The sequence below is a fragment of the Bos indicus genome, chromosome X (assembly GCF_029378745.1).
Source record: "Bos indicus isolate NIAB-ARS_2022 breed Sahiwal x Tharparkar chromosome X, NIAB-ARS_B.indTharparkar_mat_pri_1.0, whole genome shotgun sequence".
Taxonomy (NCBI): domain Eukaryota; kingdom Metazoa; phylum Chordata; class Mammalia; order Artiodactyla; family Bovidae; genus Bos; species Bos indicus.
This window is the reverse complement of record NC_091789.1, coordinates 98,302,493-98,327,439: the sequence shown is the minus strand read 5'-3', so window position 1 is coordinate 98,327,439 and position 24,947 is coordinate 98,302,493. Positions and strand designations below refer to the sequence as shown.

At 46.8% G+C, this 24,947-nt stretch overlaps 2 long non-coding RNA genes across 2 annotated transcripts; one reads left to right on the top strand and one right to left on the bottom strand.

The window, feature by feature from the left end:
- Positions 1 to 436: 436 nt before the first annotated feature.
- Positions 437 to 1,375, bottom strand: LOC139181646 (uncharacterized). Its single transcript, XR_011565432.1, has 2 exons — positions 1,059 to 1,375; positions 437 to 645 (listed from the first exon to the last, which is right to left on the bottom strand). It is a non-coding gene; the product is annotated as an uncharacterized lncRNA (long non-coding RNA).
- A 4,869-nt stretch (positions 1,376 to 6,244) lies between these two features.
- On the top strand, positions 6,245 to 18,505 carry LOC139181645 (uncharacterized). The gene is made up of 2 exons (XR_011565431.1): positions 6,245 to 14,591; positions 17,025 to 18,505. It is a non-coding gene; the product is annotated as an uncharacterized lncRNA (long non-coding RNA).
- Positions 18,506 to 24,947: the final 6,442 nt, after the last annotated feature.

Genomic DNA, 24,947 nt, shown 5'->3' with positions numbered 1-24,947 from the left:
CAGCAGCAGCAGCAGCACACTGAGTTCCACGCCCCACTTTCTCAACTGGCCTTATCTCTGTCTGGGATACTTTTCTCCCAGATAGGCATCTCCTCTAGGCTTTTACTCAAATGTCACAATCTTAGAAAGAACTTCCCTGACCACTCTTTCTAGGTATCATCCCCCCTATTTCACTATCCCGGTTTAATGTTAATCACAGCAGTTATGAACACCTGAAAATTACTTATCTTTTGGGGCTGTATGACCCCAACACAATATGTTTCATGAAGCCAAAGTTGATTTTCTCTTTCCTAACACACATAGTTGTGCTTGACACAAACTGTGGAGAGAATGAAAGAATGACGGAATGAATAAACAAATTTGAACTTGTTGAGAGAGGCATAGCTAGACAGGCTGAGGATTCTGCCAGGGAACATATTCAGGGATGACAAGATGGTGATAAAGCTGTGGTCTTTATTTTATCTGCACGGTATCCTTGTGTCCCCTTGGAGACGACCCCTTTCCTAACAGAATGGAATGTCCTGTTGTCTTTTTCAGTATTACTCGCAGTCAACGACAGAGGCCTTCCCCATGCCAGGCCTTCAGATCCCAGTCGGAAGCTTTCTCCGGACTGTGGCTGGCTTTCCCGATGAAACCGGTTCTGTACTAAACAGGAAAACACAAACAACCACAGAGAAAATGTTTTCAATGCTTCCTGTTACGATAGTGGCCCCTACAGAGAAGTAATCTTCAGTTTACGAAGACTTTTTTCTGGGTCCAAGATAGCAGCAATCGGTGGGGCTTTCATCCTAACTTTGCCTTTCCACCCTTGGAGGAGGATCATCCTCTAATGGTCCACCGGCATCTAGATCGGCTGTTCCTCAGTCTCACCACCAAGGGGCGCGCGAGATGAAACACTTTTGTCCTGGAATGTACCACTGAGGGGTAGCGGTAAGACCACCCACTCTGGAAGGTACCATCGGGAGAGGGCGTGTGACAGCGCAGAGAGCCCCTTTACACCGCGTCGGGGATCGGCCACACCTCCCAGCGGAGGCACTTGTGGCGCCATGGGTCCATACCCATTCGCTCCATTCCGTCTTCCCGTGGCATTCGAGTCTGAGTGGACACCGGTATTAAGCTGCAACTTTCTTCGTCTCTTTTCCATCTTCACCCCTTCGTTTCTACATGGTTACATCCAAGGGGGACGGCTGCGGAGCGAGATAGGCTGCCAGTTGGGTCTGTGGCGTCAGGAAGCGCTCTGGGCATTGATTGGTCACCGCGTGCTTGCCGGAATTAGCTCTTATGGGGCGCGAATAGGCGCCGGAAATCCCGCGACTCCCGCTTTCCTTGATCGGCCCTCTTCGATTTGGCTGGCTGGCTGGTACAGGCACTGGGATCGCAGAGCTGGAACTGAGGGCCACAGGCCTGTGTGTACGCGTGCGCCTGCGTTGCCGTGCGCGGCTTTTGAGAGCATACAATTTTTCTCTGAGTTTTATTGCTTTTCCCGAAGGGGTCGAATAGCTGCCCTGGTTAGTGGCGGGGTTTGGCGCTGTCGCTAGAGGAGCATGCTGACGGCGTTTCAGTCTTGTTTAGCTCTCGCTCAGTCTGTATCGTGTGGACACGCACGGCCATTTGCTCAAATGAATGCAATTCTTGTCCAGGGAGAGGTCTCTGAGTTTGGTGTCTCTCCCTGGAGAGTAAACTGTATCTGGCAGCTTGGGATTGTGTATTGCTACGTGTGACAACACAGGTGCTGTTTGGGTACATTTGATCTCCTTGACCCTTTGGGCGGAATTGTGAGTGATGGAATATTTGATCTGAGTGGATTTTGTGGGCCATAGTACAAAGCCTCTAGGATGTGTGTGCCTGTATTCCGGGGTGTGCATTTTTGGAGCTTTCTGGCATTTCAGTCCCTGGGTGTGAAATCTCTGTGTAGGCGTGTGCACCCCAGATTGTGAGATCTCTGAGTTTTTGATTCAGGGTCCCAAGTTGTGATGTCTCTGAGCTGCTTTAAGGATGGGTTTGTCTAAAGGTGTAAACTATGAGCTGCTTGGGGATCTGTGCACAGGGTGCAGGTTCTCCATTTGTCTGGGGACTTTATCTAAAGGTTATATGATATTCTTGAGATATTAAAAGTTCTGTCTTTCTGTTTAGGGTTTTTGTATTAGATCGGTAAGTGTCGAGTGGTTTGGGAGTCAGTCTCCATGATGTGAAGTATCTGTGCAGTTTTCATTTGTTTCCGTCTTGAAGACTTTGGTCTGTTTGGAGGGTCTTTGTCACAGTGTGTATGGTTATGGTCTCAGTTGTGTTTGAGGGCCTGAGACGAGTTATGTGCTCTCTGTGCAGAGATTCAGTGAGCTCTTTTTGGTGTCTCTGGGTATCTATCTGAGCTGCTTGGAGTCTTTGTGTCAGAAATAAAACCTCTTATGTTCTTGGCTGTGAGGTCTCTGTCCGGGAACTGAGGGTTTGGAAGCTGGTAGACATGATTCCGAGGCCTTGAACCTCACATGCTGACTGTGTGTTGTTGAGCGTATCATTTGTCTCCTGGAATCTCAGTATATATCATAATTAATACAGTGCGGCCAGTGCACGTCTTGCAGGGTACCTGTGCATGTTCGCAGTGTGTGTTGCCTGGCTCCAGACTGTCCTTCCGCAAATGTTTCTGAGCACCTGCCATATACCTGAGCACTATTGGAGGAGTTTGTGACAGGACAGAACTGACCAAGTCTCTCCTTTCGTAGACTTGGTGGTCAGTAAATAAATCAAGGGTGGCAGGCACTATGAAGAAAGATAATGCTAGATCGGGGGAAAGGATATATGTAGGTATGATGTTATTATTTTATACAAGGCAATGAGGGAAAGTCTCCCTGAAAGATGGCAATTAAGCAGAGATCTGGAGGACGTGAGGGAGCAGGCCATGGGGTTATCTAAGGGAAGAGCATTCCAGGCAGAAGGAGTAACAAATGCAACTGTCCTGGCATGGAAATCTACTTGGCGTGCTCCTGAATGTCAAGCAGTCCTGTGATGCACGGTGTTTGGCATGTAGCACTCATTGAAAGGGGGTCTGGTTGCTGCTGTCTCTGTTTCTCCCACAATTTGTGATCATCTGCATTTCACAGGTGAAGGACTGAAGGCTCCAACATGTGCCCTGCACCTTCTCTCCTACCTATCCCTGAAATTAGGAGTGAAGCCTTCTGGTCCATCATGAGAGAGAGAGAGGGACTTTGAGTGTCCTAGCTGCAGGGATGTCACGCTGAATGTCAGCCAAGCAGCAGAGATCAGTTATAATGTGGGAATCATGCCTCATAACATTGGTACTCTCGATGAGGGGCAGGACTTAAGAAGAAAAAGGAACTGGGGCAAAGGACAGAGGCAGGAAGGGAAGCTGGAGGACAGTGAGGGAAAAAAAAAACACGGCTGGCTTCATCACATTGCTTGGGTTTGGCCCAGTTCACGTTGATTGGCTGACTGTATTAGGACATATTTACCTTTTCCTGTCCCTACCCTTTCTTTCCCTTCCCTTTTTTGTGCCTGAGCAAGTCAGTCCTAAAGCCATTAGGTGTTGCCAGGCAAGGCATGTGTGTGTGTAAAGGGGCATCCCTGCCTGGAGAGTCAGAGCCCAAGGTGGAAAGAAGGATATCCCTGGGGGTTGGGTGGGAAGGAGGCTAACTGCTTCATGGATTCAAGCTTGAGTGAGGTGTGGAAGTCAAGGGCCAGGGATGGTTCTGCATAGATTGTGAGGAGGACCTTTTTGTGGAGGAAGGATCACTTACATGCACTGGCATTCATCAACTTGGCAAATACATAAGAATGCTGAGAGCCACGTCTGTCAATTTTGGAAAAGGGAATTTCCAGTATGGAAAGGAAGTAAACTAGAACAAATTGTGAGGAATTCTACTGGAATTAAAGGTCTCCATGCAAACTTCTTGTGTTCGATAGGTATGTATATGTGGCTAGACTGATATATAACTATAGATGTGTGTGTTTGTGTGTGTGATTGTGTACACACATGTATTCCCAAGTTACTGGAAACAGCAACATTCCAATGGCAATAATTACACCAGTCCTCAGATCCTAGCTTCTGAACACCTTTCTCCACTAAATGATGGGTTCCTAGGCTGAGGAAGGAAAGGTTAAATGAGCCTGGTTCACCTTGTCAGTAATAAGGGAAAGTTCAAGAATGATGGGGAGATGGCAGAGGGCTACAGAATATACCTTGAGGGCTCTCCCGCCAGAAACACTCAGGACTCTCTTATTTTTTCCACCCTTCTTGAGGTATAATTGACATATATCCTGTAAGTTTAAGATGCCAATGTGATGATTTGAAACACACATATTTGGCAAAACGATTACCATGGCAGGGTTGGCACTCTATCGCCTCACATAATCCTTTTTAAAAATTGTTGAGGAAATAACATCTCAGAGCTACCCTCTTAGCTTTCACTGTATTACACAGTTTTGTTAATTATACTCACCACGCTATACATTGGATCCGCGTAACTTATTCATCTCATACCTGTAAGTTTGTACCCTGTATTCAACATTTTCTCCAGGCCCTTGAAACCTTAGAAATTTCTGTAAGTTTGACTTTTTTAGATTCTGCATATAAGTGAGAAGATACAATATATGTCTTTCTCTTTCACCTTTTTCACTTAGCATAAAGCCTTTGAAGTCCATTCATGTTGTTGCAAAAGGCAGAATTTTCTTCTTTGTGACTGAATAATAAATATTCCATTGTATATATCGCCACATTTCCTCCTTTTAATTTATTTTAATTGGAGGGTAATTACTTTACAATATTGTGATGTTTTTGTTATACATCAACATGAATCGGCCATAGGGATTCGCGTGTCCCCCCATCCTGAACCCTGCTCCCACCTCCCTCCCTACCCTATCCCTCGGGGTTGTCCCAGAGTACCGGCTTTGGGTGCCCTGCGTCATGCATGGAACTTAACACTGGTCATCTATTTTACATATGGTGATGTACATGTTTCAGTGCTATTCTCTCAAATCATCCCACCCTCTCCTCCCACTGAGTCCCAGAGTCTTTGCTTTATGTCTGTGTCTCCTTTGCTGCCCTGCATGTACAGTCGTTGGTACTGTCTTTCTAAATTCCATATATATGCGTTAATATACAGTATTTCTCTTTTTCTGACTTACTTCACTCTGTATAACAGGCTCCAGGTTCATCCACCTCATTGGAACTGACTCAAGTGCGTTCCTTTTAATACTTGAGTAATATTCCATTGTATATGTACCACAACTTCCTTATCTGTTCGTCTGCCAATGGACATCCAGCTTGCTTCCATGTCCTAGCTATTGTAAACAGTGCTGCAGTGAACGTTGGGGTACATGTGTCTGTTTCACTTCTGGTTTCCTCGGGGTGTCTGCCCAGCAGTGGGATTGCTGGGCCACATGGCAGTTCTAGTCCCAGATTTTAAAGGAATCCCACACTGTTCTCCACAGTGGCTATAGTGGTTTGCGTTCCCATCAACTGAGTGAGAGCGTTCCCCTTCCTCCACACCCTATCCAGCATTTGTTGTTTGTAGACTTTTTGATGGTGGCCGTTCTGACCAGTGTCACCATGTTTTCTATATCCATTCATCCCTTCATAGACACTTAGTTGCTTACAACTTTTGGTTGAAGGTACAAAGTAAATTTCAGGTTAGTGTTAATCCTCAAACGTTGTTTTTCAGAATAATTTGGCTATTCTAGTTCGTTTGCCTTAGCACAGAAATTTTATCATCAGTTAGTCTATATGTACAAAAAAGTCCTGCTGAAATTTCTGACTGGAATTGTATGAAACTGATGGATCTGTATGCGGACTACTGACATCCTAATTATATTGAATTTCTCATCCCGTGAACACACCGTGTGCCCCCATTGTGTTAGGTCTTATTTAAGGAACCACGTTGCATTACCTTTTCTGCCATTGTTTTATCAAGTCTAATTCTCGTATATCAAAAGCTGAAGATCTGAATCTGATGAAGATATGAAAATATTAGTAGTCAGACTTTCATCAGTAATGCCTTATTTCTTGTGTAGTTTTAACATTGCCCGTTTATTGTGTTTCTTATCTTTTCTGCTAATATTCATGATTGTTTAATCCAAGGATGATGGTATGGGTATTTTCTGGGGTAAATCGTGAGGAGATGTTCAGCTGTGTTTTGGGAGGGAGAGTCTGAGGACAGGGGCACAGGGGAGAGAGAGCAGAGTGGGGGTGGGGGAGGTGAAAGCGTGGGGGCAGGGACAGGGAGCTACTAGTACAAGCGGAAACAGAAGTGAAGAGACACAAGAAGGAGAGCTCCCCTCTGGACCGTGCTTAGCTCTCTGTACGTATACACATAATGAAGTCTTTGAGTACTCGTAGCAACACTGTGACGTAAGCATTTTTAATGCTATCCTCCCTTTCAGCAGCTGAGGAGCAGAGACACAGAGACGTTAATGGGTGAATGAATCTGCACAAAGTCACCTAGCTGGCAAGAGCTGAGTCAGATTGGTGCCCAGGCCAGAGAGAAACAGCCAGGTGTGGTATCTCACCCCCAATCTGGAATACAGTGCAGTGTCTGGTGTACTCTGGATCAAAAGGCAGATCAACCTCTCTATCCGCATGAAACATTACTATGGTCGGTGTATAGATTGAACGCAGTGTCTCCTAGGTGTGTGAAAGGCCATGGGGTGTCATGTCAACGTGCACACATCACAGAGAACAGTTCCTGGTCCATACCGAGGTCTAAACAGTGTTTCCTCTCACCGATGTTAGTGGAGCACGCTCATCATTATGGAAAGTAGCATAACCATAGTGATAAACAGAGAGAACCACAGATACAATATGATGAAGAAATTACCTCCCCCATCTCGTAATTGTCTTAAATGCAGAGAACAAAACCTGGAAAGCAATAGACCACATATTAAGTTTTTTTCTCTTAAGGGTGACATTCTAGATAATTTCCAAGTAACATTTTATTAGTATTTTAATGTGTTGTATCTTCATTATTACACAGGCCGTTTTTCAATTATAATTGAAAAATGGACTTTCTGAAGATTCATTCTCCTCAGGTATCTTGAGGTTTCAGCATAAAAAAGTTGTGTTGGTATCCCTGCCAGGTGAAAACCCAATCAGCGCACTGAAGTCAGAAGTAATATCTTTGGTACAGTAGGTGGGGGGGCTGTGGGGAGTAGAGAGTTCCTGATGGAAGGCTGGCTAAACCTGCAAGCGTTGTGAAAAAGGTCACTGACGGTATAGGCCCAAACCAAACAACAGCTCACAGGTCCCAGGGAAGACACTGGTGTTCTATGCACGGAAATGTCTGTGTTAGGACTTTCAGACCTTTGCTCTTTTGGCTCCCATGATGCAGTGGGGCAGCTTGTGGCGCTTATAACACAGTCCTGCTTTGACCCAGGCTGTGGATGAGAGTCACAGCCTCCCCTGCAGCACTGCCCCCTTTGTGGGCGATCTGGAGCCCTTTTTGTGATGTCTGGGAGTCAACAGATTCCGAAGAGAAAGGAGAAAGAAGATACATAGTGCAGGGGGTACATGCACCCACCCTGTGCATGTGGTGCTAGAGATGGGCTAGAGATGCAGGTGCAGCTTGTTACAGGAACCCGTTGGGGATGAGTGGAGTTGGATTCAGTGACTCAAGGAAGAAATGTGGAAGTGAATGTAAAGGGAGAAAACACATTGAGGAGGGTAAACAGCTCCAACTCCCAATTCTGTACCAGGGTAGGGTGCTCCATTACTGTTGTGAGAAGGCTCCCTGGTCTGAGCTTGGGGAGGGAGTGATGAGCGTTCTAAGGACCCGCCATCAACCCTAAGCAGGGGTGCTGAGAGTGTGAAGACATTGAGTCTCAGCCTTTAACACTGACAGACACAGAAAGCTTCTTAGCCCTGCTGAGAGTGGGACTGTGGCACCTTAGGGAAGCTCAAAGGTAGGGTGGTGGTGGTGGTGGTTCAGTCACTCAGTCGTGTCCGACTATTAACGAGCCCATGGACTGCAACACGCCAGGTTCCTCTGTCCTACACTATCTCCCTGAGTTTGATCAAATTAATGTCCATTGTGTTGGTGATGCTATCTAACCATCTCACCCTCTGTCGCCCCCTTCTCCTCCTGCCTTCAATCTTTTCCAGCATTAGGGTGTTTTCCAATGAGTCAGCTATTTGCATCAGGTGGCCAAAGTATTGCAGCTTCAGCATCAGTCCTTCCAGTCAGTATTCAGAGTATTCAGTATTCATTTCCTTTAGGATTGGCCGGGTTGTTCTCCTTACAGTCTGAGGGATTCTAAAGGGTCATCTCTAGCACCACAATTCGAAAGCATCACTCAGCCTTCTTAATGATCCAACTCACACATCTGTACACGACTATTGGGAAAACCATAGTTTTGACTCTGCAGACCTTTGTCAGCAAAGTGATGTCTCTGCTTTTTAATATGCTGTCTAGGTTCATCATGGGTTTCCCGGGGGCTCAGCGGTAGATAATCTGTCTGCAGTGCAGGGGAATTAGGACACCTGGGTTCAATCCCTGGGTCAGGAAGGTTCCCTCGAGGAGGACATGGCAGCCCACTCCAGTATTCTTGCCTGGAGAATCCCCTGGACAGAGGAGCCTTGGTCCATGGGGTCGAAAAGAGTACACTGAGAGACGTCACCTCCCAAACAGAGTCTCTGGCCAATGGGTTGTCTCTCTAGCTTTACTCTTCTCAAGTAAAATCTGTTCCCTGGCCTCAGAAGCCATGTGAGACAACAAAGGAAACTTGAGGCGGTGGTGCTTTAAGCACTGATTTGGTGCGAGATCGTTATTCGTTTGGGCCAAGTGACTGCAGGGAATGAAATGGGGTAGGGTGATGAAAGAAATGAGATGATGAATTTATTGCCCCGGCCACCTCCCTGCCCCCAGGTAGCCGACTTCAGTAGGGCTGGCTGGTGTCAATGCCTTGTGTGTAGGCTCACTTGTAACAACATCCTGTGTGTGGTATGAGCAACTTGGTGGGCAAATCAGACAGCATGGCCAAATATTCCTTTCTCAGAGTGGATGGAGGGAGAAGAGAGAAAAGAGTGATGAACCATGGGCTAGTTGGGAGTCACTTTCTAAAATCTCAGTATTTCTTCACAAGGTGTGTGTGTGAATTCTTTTCTTTATCTGAGAATTGGCTTTCTAGGTGAGGAAATATCGTGAGAGACTCCTTGTGACATGTGAAAAGAGGTTGGGAGTGAATTGGATTAAGGTCATTTTCCAAGTGTTTCACACCAAGTGTTTGTTTAAGGGCACAGCAGTGGCCTGAAGGAACTGAACTGAGTGGCTGAAATACAGGTTTCAGTTACTGAAATGTGAAGAGACTCTTTCTGGGATGTGTGGTCATCCTAGGCTGTGGTCACAGGCAACTCATAAACTCATAGGATTTGAACCGTGTCTTCCTAATGTCTTTGCTTTCTGCCCTGGAATGTGGTGGAGGCCTCAGTTCCGGTGACTAAAGTTCCTAGGTAACAGTTCTCTGAGAAAAGTAGCTCTCTAGAAAAGAGCAGTGCCTGGGAAGCTGATCTAAAGTTTTAACATAGCCTGTGATGTAATTTTTGTTAGCTTCACCCAACATATGATCATTCAAAGGATATAGAGAGATGCACCTACTTCGGTATCTACCATTGGATTTTTCAAAGAAACATACAGTAAGATTGGCCTGGTTTTCTTTCTTCTTATTTATTTATTCATTGTTGGCTGCACTGCGTCTTTGTTGCTGCACGAGGGCTTTCTCTAGTTGTGGAGGAGGAGGAGTCCTCTCTAGTGGCAGTGCATGCGCTTCTCATTTCCACGACTTCTCTTGTTGCGGAGCATGGCCTCTAGGCTCGGGGGCTTCCGTAGTCGGAGCAGGTGGGTTCAGTGGTTGTGACACACAGTCTTAGTTGCCCTGCGGCACGTGGAGTCTTCCTGGTCTAGGGATTGAACGCCTGCCTCTTGCATTGGCAGGTGGATTCTTTTTTTTTTTTTAATCATCAATTCATTTTAATTGGAGAATAGTTACTATACGATATTGTGATAGGTTTTGCCATATATCAACACGAATCGGCCGCAGGTATACGTGTGTCCTCACCTCCTGAACCCCCATCCCACCTCCCTCCCCACCCTATCCCTCTGGCTTATCCTGGAGCACCGGCTTTGGGTGCCCTGCTTCATGCATCGAACTTGCACTGGTCATCTGTTTTACATATGGTAATGTATATGTTTCACTGCTATTCTCTCAAATCATCCTTCCCTCACCTTCTTTCACTGAGTTGAAAAGTATGTTCTGTACATCTCTGTCTCCTTTGCTTCCTTGCATGTAGAATCGTTGCTACCTGCTTTCTAAATTCCATATATAGGCATTAATATAAGTATTTGTCTTTCTCTTTCTGACTTACTTCTCTCTGTATAACAGGCTCCAGGTTCATCCACCTCATTAGCACTGATTCAAATGCATTCCTTTTTATAGCTGAGTAATATTCCATTGTGTATATGCACCACAACTTCCTTATCCATTCATCTGCTGATGGACATCTAAGTTCCTTCCCTGTCCTAGCTATTGTAAATAGTGGTGCTGTGAACATTGAGGGGACATGTGTCTATTTCGCTTCTGGTTTCCTCGAGGTGTATGCCCAGCAGTGGGATTGCTGGGTCTTGTGGCAGTTCTATTCCCAGTTTTTTAAGGAATCTCTACTCTCTTCTCCATAGTGGCTGTACCAGTTTGCATTCCCACCAACGGTGGAAGAAGGTTCCCTTTTCTCCACACCATCTCCAGCATTTATTGTTTGTAGACTTTTTGATGATGGCCATTCTGACCTGTGTGAGATGATACCTCATTGTGGTGTTGATTTGCAGTTTTCTAATAATGAATGATGTTGAGCATCTCTTCATGTGTTTGGTAGCCATCTGTATGTCTTTGGAGAAATGTCTGTTCAGGTCTCTTGTCCACTTTTTATGGGGTTGTTAATTTTTCTGGTATTGAGCCACATGAGCTGCTTGTATATTTTGGGGATTCATTCTTTGACAGTTGTTTCATTTGCTATTACTTCCTCCCATTCTGAGGGCTGTCTTTTCACCTTGCTTATAGTTTCCTTCATTGTGCAAAAGCATTTAAGTTAAATTTGGTCCCTTTTGTTTATTTGTGTTTTTATTTCCATTACTCTGGGAGGTGAGTCATAGAGGATCTTGCTGTGATTTATGTCAGAGAGTGTTCTGCCTATGGTTTCCTCTTAAGAGTTTTATAGTTTTTGGTCTTACATTTAGATCTTTAATCCATTTTGAGTTTATTTTTGTGTTTGATGTTAGAAAGTGTTCCAGTTTCATTCTCTTACACATAGTTGAGCATTTTCCCCAGCATCACGTGTTGAAGAGATTTTGTTTACGCCATTGTATATTTGTGCCTCCTTTGTCAAAGATAACGTGTGCATAGGTGTGTGGATTTATCTCTGGGTTCTCTATTTTGTTCCATTGATCTGTATTTCTGTCTTTGTGCCAGTACCATTACTGTCTTGATGACTGTAACTTTGTAGTATAGTCTGAAGTCAGGAAGGTTGATTCCTTCAGTTCCATTCTTCTTTCTCAAGATTGCTTTGGGTATTCGGACTCTTTAGTGTTTCCATACAAACTGTGAAATTATTTGTTCTAGTTCTGTGAAAAATACCTTTGGTAGTTTAATTGGGATTGTGAGGAATCTACAGATTGCTTTGGGTAGTAGAGTCATTTTCACTATACTGATTCTTCCAATCCAAGAATGTGGTACATTTCTCCATCTATTTGTGTCATTGTTGATTTCTTTTGTCAGTTTTTTTTTTTATAGCTTTCTGTATACAGGTCTTTTGTTTCTTTATGTAAATTTATTCCTAAGTATTTTATTCTTTTCATTGCAGTGGTGAATGGGATTGTTTCCTTAATTACTCTTTCTGATTTTTCCTTATTAGTATATAGGAATGCAAGGGATTTCTGTGTATTAATTTTATATGGCAGGCACATTCTGAACCACTGGACCACCAGGGAATTCCTGGCCAGCTTGTCCTTGGGTGTGCAGCTCTCTGAGCTCTGACACACGGAGAGATTCCAGTGATCACCACCACGACCAGGACACAGGCCACGTCCATCACCCTAAAAACGCCCAGGTGCTGCCCCTTTCTGGTTTCCCCTCCCACACCCCAATCCCTGGCACAAGGATCTGTCCTCTTTTGCTACATTTTGTCCTTTGCAATTTTAAAATTCCTTATGTATTCTGAATAGAAGACCTTTCTCAGATCTGTGCTTCACAAACATCTTTGCCCTAATAACAAATAGCTTCCCTTTTCATTATAGGAGACATGAGTGATGAAATGTACTTTTCCTCCCCACACTCAGAGCCCAGTGTTGTGTAGCCAGCAAGTGCCTGTGAGATTCTTCAGAAGTGAAAATGAATTCTGCTGTGTGTCAGTCTGTGCTCTCAGCTAGTCCCCAGAGCTGTATTTCTGCAGAAATCCACGAGTCTTCTGCAGACAGAGGCGCTTGAGAACAGGTATATTTACTGGAGTATGAACTTGTGATCTCATCAGAGAGCTTCAGAGCTCAGCCCATCTTGCAGGACTTGTCTCCCAAGGGAGCTTTTCTTCTTGAAACTCAGAGGCATGCGTTTAGTCTGTGTGGGCACGTTTAGCAGGGCTAACATGGCATTTCAAGGTTGTTCATCCTTTACCAGGTATCAGACCACATTCAAATATTTCTTTCTGTCACCTTAGTTACTCCTCCTTCAAAGACCCATCAGTTTGGAAGATTTCAATCCTAATTGATGAGGTGAGAAACCAGAGGACAGAGAAGTTAGGGGAATTGCTCAGAGTCACATAGGCCACCAGAGGAAAAGTGACCCACAAACTTCGGCATCCTCCATTCAGAGCCCCCGCTCTTTATTTCTTCAGTAAAGTTGTCATGTGTGTGTGCATGCTAAGTCACATCAGCCATGTCCAACTCTTTGTGACCACGTGACTGTAGCCCGCCAGGCTCCTCTGTCCATGGGATTCTCCAGGCAAGAGTACTGGAGTGGGTTGCCATGCCCTCCTCCAACCCACGCCTCCTGCAGCTCCAGCATTGCAGGAGGATGCTTTACCGCTGAGCCACTGGGGAAGCCCAAATTTCACATATGATATTATATTTGTTTCAAGTGCACAACAGAGTGATTCCATAGTTTTAAACATTATGAAATGAATTGCTAGGATAAGTTTGGTTACCATGTGTCACCACAGAGATTTCTTACAAGATTATTGACTATATTCCCTGTATGTACATTCCATTCTCATGACTTATTTTATAACTGGAAGTTTGTAGCTCCTAATCCCTTCCCTGTTTTACACATCTCCCTACTCCCTCCTCCTCTGGTAACCACCAGTTTGTTCTCTGTGTCTCTGAGTCTATTTCTGTCTTGTTTCCCGTGTTCTCTTATTTTATTTCTGAGGTTCCACATGTAAATAAAACTGTGTGGTATTTGTCCTTCTCTGTGTGCCTAGTTTTTCTTGGCATAACACCCTCTAGGTCCATCCATGTTGTCGACAATGACAAGATTTCATTTTTTTTTATTGCTGAGTAATATTCCACTGTGTGTGTGTGTGTGTGTGTGTGTACCATTTCTTCCTTTTTGACTCATCTATTGATGGGCACTTCCATATCTTGGCTCCCCTTGGCTGTAAATAACGCTGCAGTGAACAGAGGAGCACGTATATCTTTTGTGACTAGTGTTTCTTCTATTCTTGAGAAAAATACCGAGAAGTGGAACTGCTGGATCATATGGTAGTTCTTGTTTTCAGTTTTTGAGGAAACCCTCATTGTCTCCATAGTGGCTGCACTGATATACATTTCCACCAACACCTGAGGAGGGTTTCCTTTTCTCTACATCCTCCCCAACATTTCTTACTTGACAGGTATGAGGAAGTACTTCAACTGTGGTCTTGATTTTCTAATCCCTGATGAGGAGAAGTTCAGCATCTTTTCATATGTCTATTAGACATCTGTATCTCTTCTTTGCAGAAATGTCTATTCAGTGCTTTGCCCCATTTTAAAATCAGATTTTGGGTGTTTTTCCCAATACATTCTATGAGTCCTTTAGCTATTTTGGATGTGTACCACTTTTGGGATGTGTATCACTTGCTCATATCTTCTCCCACTCAGCAGGTTGCCTTTTTCTTTTGTTGACGGTTTCCCTTGATGTGTAAAAGCTTTTTAGTTTGATGAACTCCCATTTGTTTATTTTTGCTTTTGTTGCTGTTGCCTGAGGAGACGTGTCAAAAAAACTAATGCTAAGACCTATGTCAAAGAGCATACTGCCTATGTCTTCTTCTAGGAGCTTTATGGTTTAAGGTCTAACAATTTCGCCTTTAATCTTCTCTTGTTGTTGTTTATTTTTGAATGTTGTGTAAGAAAGGGGTCCAGTTTTCCATAACCATTTATTGAAGAGACAGCATTTTCCGTGATGGATGTTCTTGGCTCCTTTGTCATAGACTAATAGGCCATATGAGCACAGGTCTATTTCTGACAGAGCATCCCCAACTGTACCCTCCGTAAAGGCTGGGGTGAAGTAAGAAGACCCGGTGACTCCAGTGTCCGTCCACAGCTGGTGGCACACCAAGTCTGGATAAGGTACGTCACTGATGCTAGCCACAGTGCACTGGGGCAGGGATGGTCATCCCCGCCTGGCACAAGTTCCCCAGGGTGGGATGCGATGGGCTCACTCCAGCAGCCAACCCAGGTCAATCCTGGCATCCCCAGTCCCTCATTTAGCCAATCATGAAGGTTTTCACTGTATATGTTACATCCCCTCCATGCTGTGTCACACTGGCTGTTGAGACGGGGAGGTGAGGAGGAATTGCATGGCCAGTCCCTGCCCTCGAGAGTTGACTCATTGAGCAGAGAGGAGATCTGACACCCTTAGATGTGGTGGCGAGTGTGTCACTGATCCCCTGTGAGGCTGCATTGCTAGGAGATGAGAGGACTGACAAGGATCAGGGTAGATGAAGTGGACGTGGCCGGGGAGGGGACAGGGTATTCTGGGTCCTTGCTGTGCCAGTCCCAACTGCAGAATTACCTACAGCCTGCATGAGGGCTCCCGGAGGATGGATGGGTGGCTGTAAATGAGGATATCAGCAGCGCAACCCCCTCCCCACCTCAAAGTCTGTATCCCCAACCTGCCTATTGGGTATTGGTGATCTGGGGGTCACTTCTGAGACAGCATACTCTCCCCAGTTACAGAATAGGAGCCAGAATCCTGTGATGTGTAGAGATGACCAGCACGTCAAATTCTAGACCAGAGACCGAGTCATAGGAACCAACAGGCCAGAGAACACTGGTTGGGAGTTGGGTTAAAGGCAGTGGCCAAATAACAAATCTGAATGTACCTATAGCAAGCAACGATATTGAACCATTCATTTAAAGACCTTCCCACAGAGGGAAATCCTGGGCCTCCTGGTTTCACCAGTGAAATCTATCAAAGGTTTAAAGAAGAAATAGCACCCATCCTTCACAGACTCTTCCTGAATAGACAGGAGGGAGGAGGGAACATTTCCTAATTCATCCTATAAGCACAGTATTACCCCAGTACCAAAGCCAGACTTGCCATCACCAGAAAGCTACAGACCCATATCTATCATGAATAGCGATGCATACACCCTCAACACAGTACCTGCAAACCAAATCGAGAAACATTTCGAAAAGGGCTGTTCGAGATCTTTCCCAGGACGGCAGTATTGGACCAACACTCAACTTCAGTTACGGGAAACAGCGTATTGATGTAATGAAGGACGGAAACCACCTGCCATCTTGACAGACAAAGAAAAAGCATTTGACACAGTTCAAGACCCGTTCATGACAAATAAGTAAATAACTATATCAATAAACACGGTCAACTGCCGGGAGCAGGAGCTCTGCCCCTGGCAAAGGTCATGAGGAAGGAGGCTCGGCATACACAAAGGCAGGATCGAGCCGCAGGAGTCCCTCTGGAAATTCTCGAGCATCTACCCCCAAAACCAGAGTCTGCCTACTTTCTGCTTTGTGCTCTCACCTACACCTCTGATTTTACGGGGGGCTGTCCCCCACTACATCTCTCTGGAAAAAAAAAAAAAAGAGTTAACTTACAGCTCCAGTTAATAAAGTTCCTGGGTATGGTAGTGTTTCAACCTACAAACTCCTTTGGAAGTCCTTTAGCCTGCCCCTGAATAGGTTTTTCTGGCCACATGTGATTGCTCAGAGCCTCCCAACTGTGAGAGGCATGAGATGTTCTAAACTGTCTAAATACAGATTCCTTTGAGCAGTTAAAAGATTGATTAGAAATTGTATTGGTGAAGGGTTTTTCACTTGTTGGGCCAATGTTTGCTGCTAAGTCTCCATGTCCCTTACCTGCTGTGTCCCTGGCAGTGTATTGATTAATATAATTGGTGTAATTAGTAGCTTTAATGTTTGTAACCTTGGACCCTTGAGTTAATTCTTTTTCTTGTTATAGCCCACCACACCTTTGCCCTATAGGAATGCAACTTTAATGCTTTTGGAGGGTGGCGCCTGACTAATGACCTTTAGAGAAAAATAAGTTTTCTGAAGAAAGGGTCTTAAAATGTTAACAGGCCTCCGGGCCAGAAGATGATGCAAATCACCTAAACTTTTGCATATGATAGGTCTGCAGGAAGAAAGCCTGGCTTACTGCATGAGTCTACCCCTTCCCCCATTATCCTCTCTGCATAATTTAAGGTATAAAAACTACTTTAGAAAATAAAGTGTGGGCCTTGTTCTCTGAAACTTGGTCTCCCCATGTCATTCTTTCTTTCTTCTTCTGGCTGAATTTTTCCTCTGAGGTGGGGAAGCTCGTCAAGCCTACTAATTTTGCCTGGGCTTCTAAGACCTGACCGGGGAGGCCTTAGTGTCTCCTCTCCTTCGGGAGAACTGGAGGACACCTGCGGCCTTCGTAGGTGACGTAAATTCCCTGCTTTGGAACTTTATTCAGCCTCTTTTCTTCACTGAATTTCTTCGCTGAGCTATCCTTATTTCACCATGCTTTATATCCTTAATTAACGTTTTATTAAGCAGTTGTTTCCTGATCCTCGCTGACGCCGTCCCTGCTTCGAATTCCCTGGATCCACCAGGGCTGGACCCCGGCAGTCAACCATCTCTGGATAGAAGGGATCGTCGTTGCCGTGCTGAAGAACATCCCTGAGAAACATCCAGCTCTCGTCACTTCACATCTAGTAGAGTCTGAGTGAATGCTTGCCTCCTGAGATCCAGACCAGGACAGGAGGTCTGCTTCAACCACCTCTATTCCACACTGACTGAAGGGTCTAGCCTGTGCACCGTGCAAAAGAAGAAATGAAATCATGGAGAAATGAGAAATGAAACCCATGTCCACACAAATACTTGTCCTTCGATGTCTTTCAGAGCAGCACTGTCTGTAATCTCCAAATAGTGGAGCAGCCTAAAAGTCTGTCAGCTGCAGAGTGGTAAACAGAGTATTTATTCTGTAGCCATGCAGTGGAACAGCACAGATGGATGAAAAGTGATGAACTTCTGCTTTCTGCTGCCACATGGGTCAGCCTCCAAAGCACTTCGCTAAGTGAAAGAACCCAGACACAAAAGGCCACTTCCTGCAGGAGTCCGTTGATGTGAATGCACACAAAGGGCAAATCTAGAGAGACAGAAATTAGATGAGAGGATGCCTGGGCCTGCAGGTCCTGTTGGGGATCGACTGCTGATGGGTACACGGAACCTTTTAGTGGTGCTGGCAGTGTTCCACAACTGCACTGTGGAGGTGATTGCACCACTGTGTGAAGTTACTAAAAGTCAGTGCCCTGGAAGTGATGGCTGTGATTTGTGGTGTGTAACTATACCTCAGTACAGCAGTTTAGGAAGGTACTGCAGATGTCCAAGTGAGACATGTGGGAAAAGATATGCCATTGCTTTTTTTGTCAATGAGGAGCCCCTGCTCCTTCCACGTTCTGGGTCCGGCCTCCTCCACATGTGCTAGATGCTCCCTCTAGAGACAGTCGTTGTGCACGTCAGGATGGAATCCCCAGTGAGCACACACGTCTAGTGTGTCTCTGTGTTTACGCACAGACGCCCATTGTGTGCCCACAAGTCAATGGCTCTGGACAGGCTCCCAGAACCCACCCTGCATCTAAAATTCTACTTAGTTGTTTTCCCAGTCTTCTCAAATCACGTGGACCCAACTTCTGTTTCCCAGATTCAGTAACGGATCTTGGCCCTTAGCTCCAACCTCTGGTCACAGGAATACCTGTTAACCTGGTGCGAGGGCCCCTGCCTGACTTAAGCAACCCAGGAGGGATGCTCAGCAGAGCAGTAAGCAAGACAATGGAACTCCATCCATCCTCCTTCTGCCTCCAGGACTGAGGTGCGTTTCCCTCCCCTCCATCTGCCTGAGTGTCTGGTAAGGAACGGGACTTGGGGGCATAACACACCACTGAGTCATTGAAATTGTTCTACATATGGCTGTGAATAAATATGTAAAAATACCGTTCAGAAGGGAAGATACATAATTAAAAAAATATTTTAACGTCTTTAGTAGCAAACATGGCTCTTCAGTTCAGTATTCTATTTAAAAGCAGGACGAGTGAAGCATCATGAGATTGTGTTTCTCAACCTAAACTGTGCATCAAATCTCCCCTGGAGAGGCTTTAGAAGAGCTGATGCTGGCAGGACATCCCCAGAGAGTCTGAAGTAGTAGGTGTGTTGCCCTGGCGTGAGCATTATCTCAAAAAGTTCTCTTATGAAAGCCGAGCTTGCAGCTGTGGAAACAGAACCCATTCTTCCAGGAGGAAATGGAAGATCGAAAATTGGCAACTCCTCTCTACAGCGAAAGCATGGTTCCATCATGACCCGCTAGGCTAGACAGATATCTTAGGCTGAGGAAAGGGACAACTTGCCCAAATTAATACTACTTTGAAAACTGACCTTGTGCTTGCTCTGCTGCATGTTCCTGAATCCAAAGTTTTACAGTTGAAACCCTGCTGTTGTTAGTGAAACTTACTACATTTTAGTTCTTGTCAGGATCCCTTGTGCCTAGTTAGTTGAATACATTTCTAAAACACTGTGGAGATAACTTCATTCGACAGATCAGAATAGTGCATCAAAGATTAAAGATGGTTGAGAATTGTAGCTGCTGATGTTGATGTAGCAGGATTGGCTGTCAGCATATCTGCTGCCTGTGCTCAGTTGCCGTTTTAACCTGTTTCCTGTGTTATCAAATTAACTCCCGTGCTCAGATGAAGACCAAATTGGAACGGAATGCTTATTGGGAAAAATACAGTTAAGCAATCCCTTGTTTGGTGCACATCCATGAAGACCCACCTCCCTAAACGTTCTTTAGGGATCTCTTCCGGATATTCTTTGGCACATTCCCCAGCGATGGACTTGCACTGCTGTGTCCTGACTCATCGTCTTGTTAAAGACAGGGCTTTCAACCTCTCAGGTGCATTACAGCACCCGGGTTCTCTCAGAGATCCAAAAGAGGGTGAAGGCCCGAGCTCAGGACACCTTCAGAGCGTGTCTGCAGGAACAGGGCCTCTCAGAGGAACCCATCCCCACCTGTGGCAATAGGAAGATCTCGGGTGAGCCTTTTCAAGAGCAGCTCCAGGGGAGTCATGGCACAGTGAAGATCACAGCCAGCAGCATGCCTGGGATTGTGGTTTAAGGAACTGGGTGGATGGCAGTGCCCATCCATGAGACAGGAAACGTTGGCCTGGGGCTACTAGCAGGCCTGCAGGGCTTATGGGACATCTGAGTGCAGATGCCCCATACGTCTCGGCCTGTGGGGAAAATGGGGCCCAGCTGAGATCTCCTAGGTAGATTTAGTGATAGGAAAAGCCAACAGCATACAGGGGGATACTGATGAAAACAAGTCAGATGGGTAAAAGCTCTGGGGGGTGACATGGTCACCCAAGTATCATGTGTGGAGTGGAAGAGCACAGGGCAGAGGTTGGAAACCAGAGGAAAACAAAGCCCAAGATTTAGGAGGGGATCAAAGTAAGTGGACAGACAAGGATACTTAGAAGTAATGGACTGAGAGGTAGGGGGAAAGCCAGGGTGGGCTGCTGTCACATCACAGACTCTGACCAAGGAAAAGTGGTGTTGAAAACGGAATGTGTCTGTGGCCAATACAGCACTGGGTACTATGGTTTGGCCCACGGAGCTCTTGGGAGAAGTTAGCAAGGGGATGTTCTGTGGATGGGCACATGGCGGAGGAATCGAGAGGTAACCAGATAAGGATGATCCTGGTGTCTGTACTTTCAAGAAGCATGGCTTGAAAGGAACCAAAGACGCATGGTATTGGAAGTAGCAGGCTGTGTGTTTGCAGGGTGTGATCTCCTCTCCTGGCTCCCCCTGGTGATGCTGACCTGCACCGCCCGTGGGTGGGATGGTGAAACTTGCATTTTTGTCTCCCTCCTCTTGCTGTGGGCCCGGTCCTCCCCGGCTGACTGAGCCTCAGCCACCCTGCCGGCATGTGCAGACCCCTCTGAATCTGGGTCTGATCGTCCAGCCCATCCCCCGGCAGGGACGTCCACTCCTCAGTCTCAGCCGCAAGGTCCCCTAGCCCATTGCCTGCTTAGGCTTCATCTAGATTCAGTCCCTTTCTACATTTCTCCCTCAGGTGATGCAGAGCCCTCCCTTGGATTTCACCTGCACCGCAGCAGGAACCAAGATCAGCTCCAGAAAATGAAATTCCTAAACTGCAGCCACCCTTCTGCCCAAAGACTCCGTTGGGTCATTGTACAGTGTGCCCCCTGTGAGTCCCAAGTGTGAATGGGGTGCAACCCTCCTTTCCCTGGTGTTCCTCTTCATTTCATGTCACACCTCCCTTGTCTGAGCTCTCTCAACTCTGCCTGCCACTGCCTCTGTGGGCCGTTCCCCCGCAGTGACTGGGACGCTCTTTTCTTTGGCTTGTCTTTCATTTGACCCAAGACTTCCCAAACAATATCCAGGTGTAGAATGTGTACCTTGTCGAGTACATCTAGGAGACACTGTTGTCACATAAGCCCCACGCCCCTGAACTATATTTAAAAAAAGAGGGATAAAGAACACAAGAGTCAAATATGCCAAAGGTGCCTGAGATGTTGGCTAAGATGAGCAGTGAAGAGTGTCTGTGGGATCAGGAAGTATGGATATTAATGATGGCCATGACGAGGCCAGTTACAGTGGAGTGACTGGGACAAAAGCTCCACGGAAGGGGGCTGAGGAGAGAATATCTCAGCAGAATTTGAAGCAGTTTTGCTTTGAAGGGCAACCGGTAATGTGCCAGTAGCTGCAGAATAGGGTGGTGGAAGACGGTGGGTTTCCCCCTGTGCTGTGGAATGCTCCGATGTAGAGGGAGCAGGTGCTGGTTCAGGAGAGAGGAATGATAACTGCAGGTGCAAAGTCCCTGAGAAGGTTCAAGGCATGGGATCCTGGGCAGAGGTGAGGGGCTGGGTGCAGTCAGGAGCAGGCGTGGAGCGGGGCAGCAGAGTGCCAGGGCAAAAGCATGCAGATCGGGACTGGGAAACTTGAGAAATCCCACGGGGTTGCTTCCGTATTCTCCACGAATTATTAGTGGGTGGGGCTGGTGGTCATTAGCATGGAAGAAGGTTACTAGTGTGTAGTGTAGGAGTGTAGCTAGGTGACCATGAAACTGAACAGCGGTCTACTCCCGCCATGGATTCAAGATAAAACACTTCTGTAAAGTTTTCTCCTCGATGCTCAGGTGCTCAGACACAGGCAGGGAGTGGGCAGGCAGGAGGGTGCAAGGAGCCCAACAGGTGTGTTTGTCGGGGAGAGGTGTGTTTGCGGGGGAAAGCTTCCAGCCCTGGCTCAGCCGATCCAGGAGGGGCCTGGTGCATGCTGGGAAAGGACGCGTGGCCGGTGAGCTGGAGGTCTCCAGGAGGTTGTGGTATCAGTGCACTGGCAGTAGTGCGAAGGAGCTGGAGGACAGGACGTCATGTTGAGGGTGATGCCAGGGGAGGAAGGCTGGAAACAGGACAGCATGAGGGGCGCGGTCTTTCTTGATGCCCGGGGCGGGACGGTGGGCAGAGGGATGCTCGGGTAGGGAGGAAGGGAACATCGCTAAGGACAAAAAGTCTCCCGGGGTGACCGGGTGTGCCTCGTGGGCACTGAGGAGGGATCAGAAGAGTGAGGCCTGAGAGAACAGCGAGTGTACCACGGGAGGAACGCGTTCACAGGCCGGGGGTGGGAGGGAGGAGAATGGACAGGGGACTTGTAACGTCCCCGCACGTGGGGGGCTTCGGCAGTGGGCGACAGGACCCGGACGTCACGACCGGTCAGGTTCTTCAGTGGAGAGTTCCAAACAAGTTCCCAGACAAAACTCCCAGCCGACCAGGGCCAAGAAACTGGCACGGGCCTCACTGGGTGGCTGCGCGCATGCCCAGAGCCAGCCAATCGGAGTGCAGCCCCGCCCACCAAGCTCCGGATCTTCCCGGACACCCTAACTTCCTGCCCGTGTTGCTATGGTTCCGCGGACTGCTCGCTGTCCAGGGGTGGTTTGGCCGGACCCCGTCGAGAGATTCTCTTCCTTTCTCTGGTCCTTACGGGCATCCCCCTTAACTTTCGCGTCCACGCTGTCCAGTCCTCTGCGGGAAAACCCAGCAGAAACGATGAATTTTCTTCCGGGCTTGCGGCGTTTTGGTTTCTGTAGCCTGCAGGTGGCAGTGTTGCTCCACAGTGTCGCCGGGCCGGTTTTTTCCTCCGCCCTCGCGCTTTAATAAAATAACAGGAAGCTTTTGGCCACAAGAAACAGCTGGTTTGGTTTTATTTTGTTTTCCTCCGCTTGTGCCGGTTGGCTGATTCAAACTGCATCTGAGCCCTTCAGAGAGCCCGTTGTGAGAACTTTCGCCTGACCCACTGACACTTAAAAATCCAACAACATAATATAAGCTGACATAGTGAATGTAGTGGAAGGAGTGGTTACCCTTGTCTTGCTTCCCATCGTTGAGGAATTCCTGTATGTTTAAAGAGAACTTTATTATGACAGTGAGTTTTGACTTCAAAATCATTACGTGAAGTGGAAGTGAAAGTGGCTCAGAAGTGTCTGATTCTTTAAGACCCCTTGGACTGTAGCCTGCCAGGCTCCTCTGCCCATGGGATTCTCCAGGCAAGAATAATGTAGTGGGTTGCCATTTCCTTCTCCAGAGGATCTTCCCAACCCAGCGATTGAATCTGGCTATCCTGCACTGCAGGCTGACTCCTTACCATCTGAGCCACCTACAATAATAACATGATGGGGACAAGTGCCAAGCTAAGATCCTGCTGGGTAGTTGATGCTGGACACCACCCAAGAAGCAGATGCTATTACTGCCCTCATATGTCTTTGGGACCTTGGGCACACAGAGGAAGAGTCAGCTCTCCGGGTTCTCAGGGTTCCTCAGAGAGTGTCCCTATGTTCAGGTCTCAAGGCTGTCAGATTGTAGCTTGCACACTGGTTTGCAGGATACATTCTCCTCCCCAGTGGAAGAGTGAAAGAAAATGCTCACTGGGATCGAGAGTAAGACAGCCTGCCATGCTGCGGAAGACTGACTGCAGGAGAAGGGGATGACAGAGGACAAGATGGTTGGATGGCATCACTGACTCAATGGGCAGGAGTCTGAGCAAGCTCTGGGAGATGGTGAAGGACAGGGAAACCTCCTGACGTGCTGCATGCAGTCCATGGGGTCGCAAAGAGTCGGACACGGCCAACGGACTGAAAAGCAACAATAACGTATTTATTACAATGAGATACTAAATGAAAGGGGGCGGGGAGGGAAACTATATAGAAAACGACTCATCCACGCCATCAAGATTATGACATGATAACACATTTATAATGCAAAGCACCTGGAAGTAATCAGCTGTTAAGGAGTACAAGTTGCTCAGCTCACTGCAAGGTGGGTACGGAAGGGACTTTAATCCAGAGTCGACTGACAGAGAAGAGGGCAGAGTCGACTGACAGAGAAGAGGTCAGGGTAGTGACCCAAAATAACCATCTTGTTGGGGCCAGGTTGGACAGGACCCGAACATCACGAATCAGGTCCCGCAGTGGAGAGTTCTAAGCAGTTTCGGGGAGAAATCTCCCAGCGGACGCAGGCTGGGAAACTGGCACTGACCTCAATGCTCCCCAGGGCAGGCCCAGAACCAGCCCTCAGCAACTCCGGATCTTCCTGGACGTCCTGACTTCTTGCCCGCCTCGCTGTGGTTCTGTGGGCGGGTCGAGCGGAACTCGCGCGGTCCAGGGGCGGTTGGCCCGGGCCCCTTCGAGATGTTCCCTTTCTTTCTTTGGTCCTCAAGGGCATTCCCCATAAGTACTCTGCCCGAAAACCCAGCGGGAAGGATCGATTTTCTTCCGGGCTTGCTGGCATTTTGGTTTCTGTGGTCTGCAGGGGGCAGTGTTGCTCCGCGGAGCCGCTTGCCCGTTTCTCCCCCGCCCGTCCAGGTTGAAGTAAAGGTCTCAAAGCCTTTTGTGGTAATCAGCGGCGGATTTTCTTTCTGTGCTTGTGCCGGTTGGCTGGTTCCAAGTGCTGAGGAAAATGCTGAGACATATATTAAGCAAACTGAAAAATGAACAACAGAGAGAAAATATTAAGCAGGTCAAGGGAAAAGTAGCAAATAACATAGGAGGGAATCCTCATAAGATTATGAGCTGATTTCTCAGCAGAAACTCTGCAGGCCAGAAAGGAGTGGCATGATAGATTTAAAGTGGTGAAAGGGAAGAATCTAGAACCAAACATACTCTACCAAGCAAGGCTCTTTCAGATTCAACAGAGTAATCAAAAGACAGGCAAAGGCTCATGAAATTAGAATACTTCCTAACACCACAGGGGGGGGGAAAAAACTCAAAATCAATTAAAGACCAAATGTAAGGCCAGATACTATAAAATTCTTAGAGGAACACATAGGAAAATATAGGAAAGGCTCAGAGAATTCAGTTTGGTGTGGTACTGTGTAAAAGAGTTAGACTCGACTAACCGACTGAACTGAACT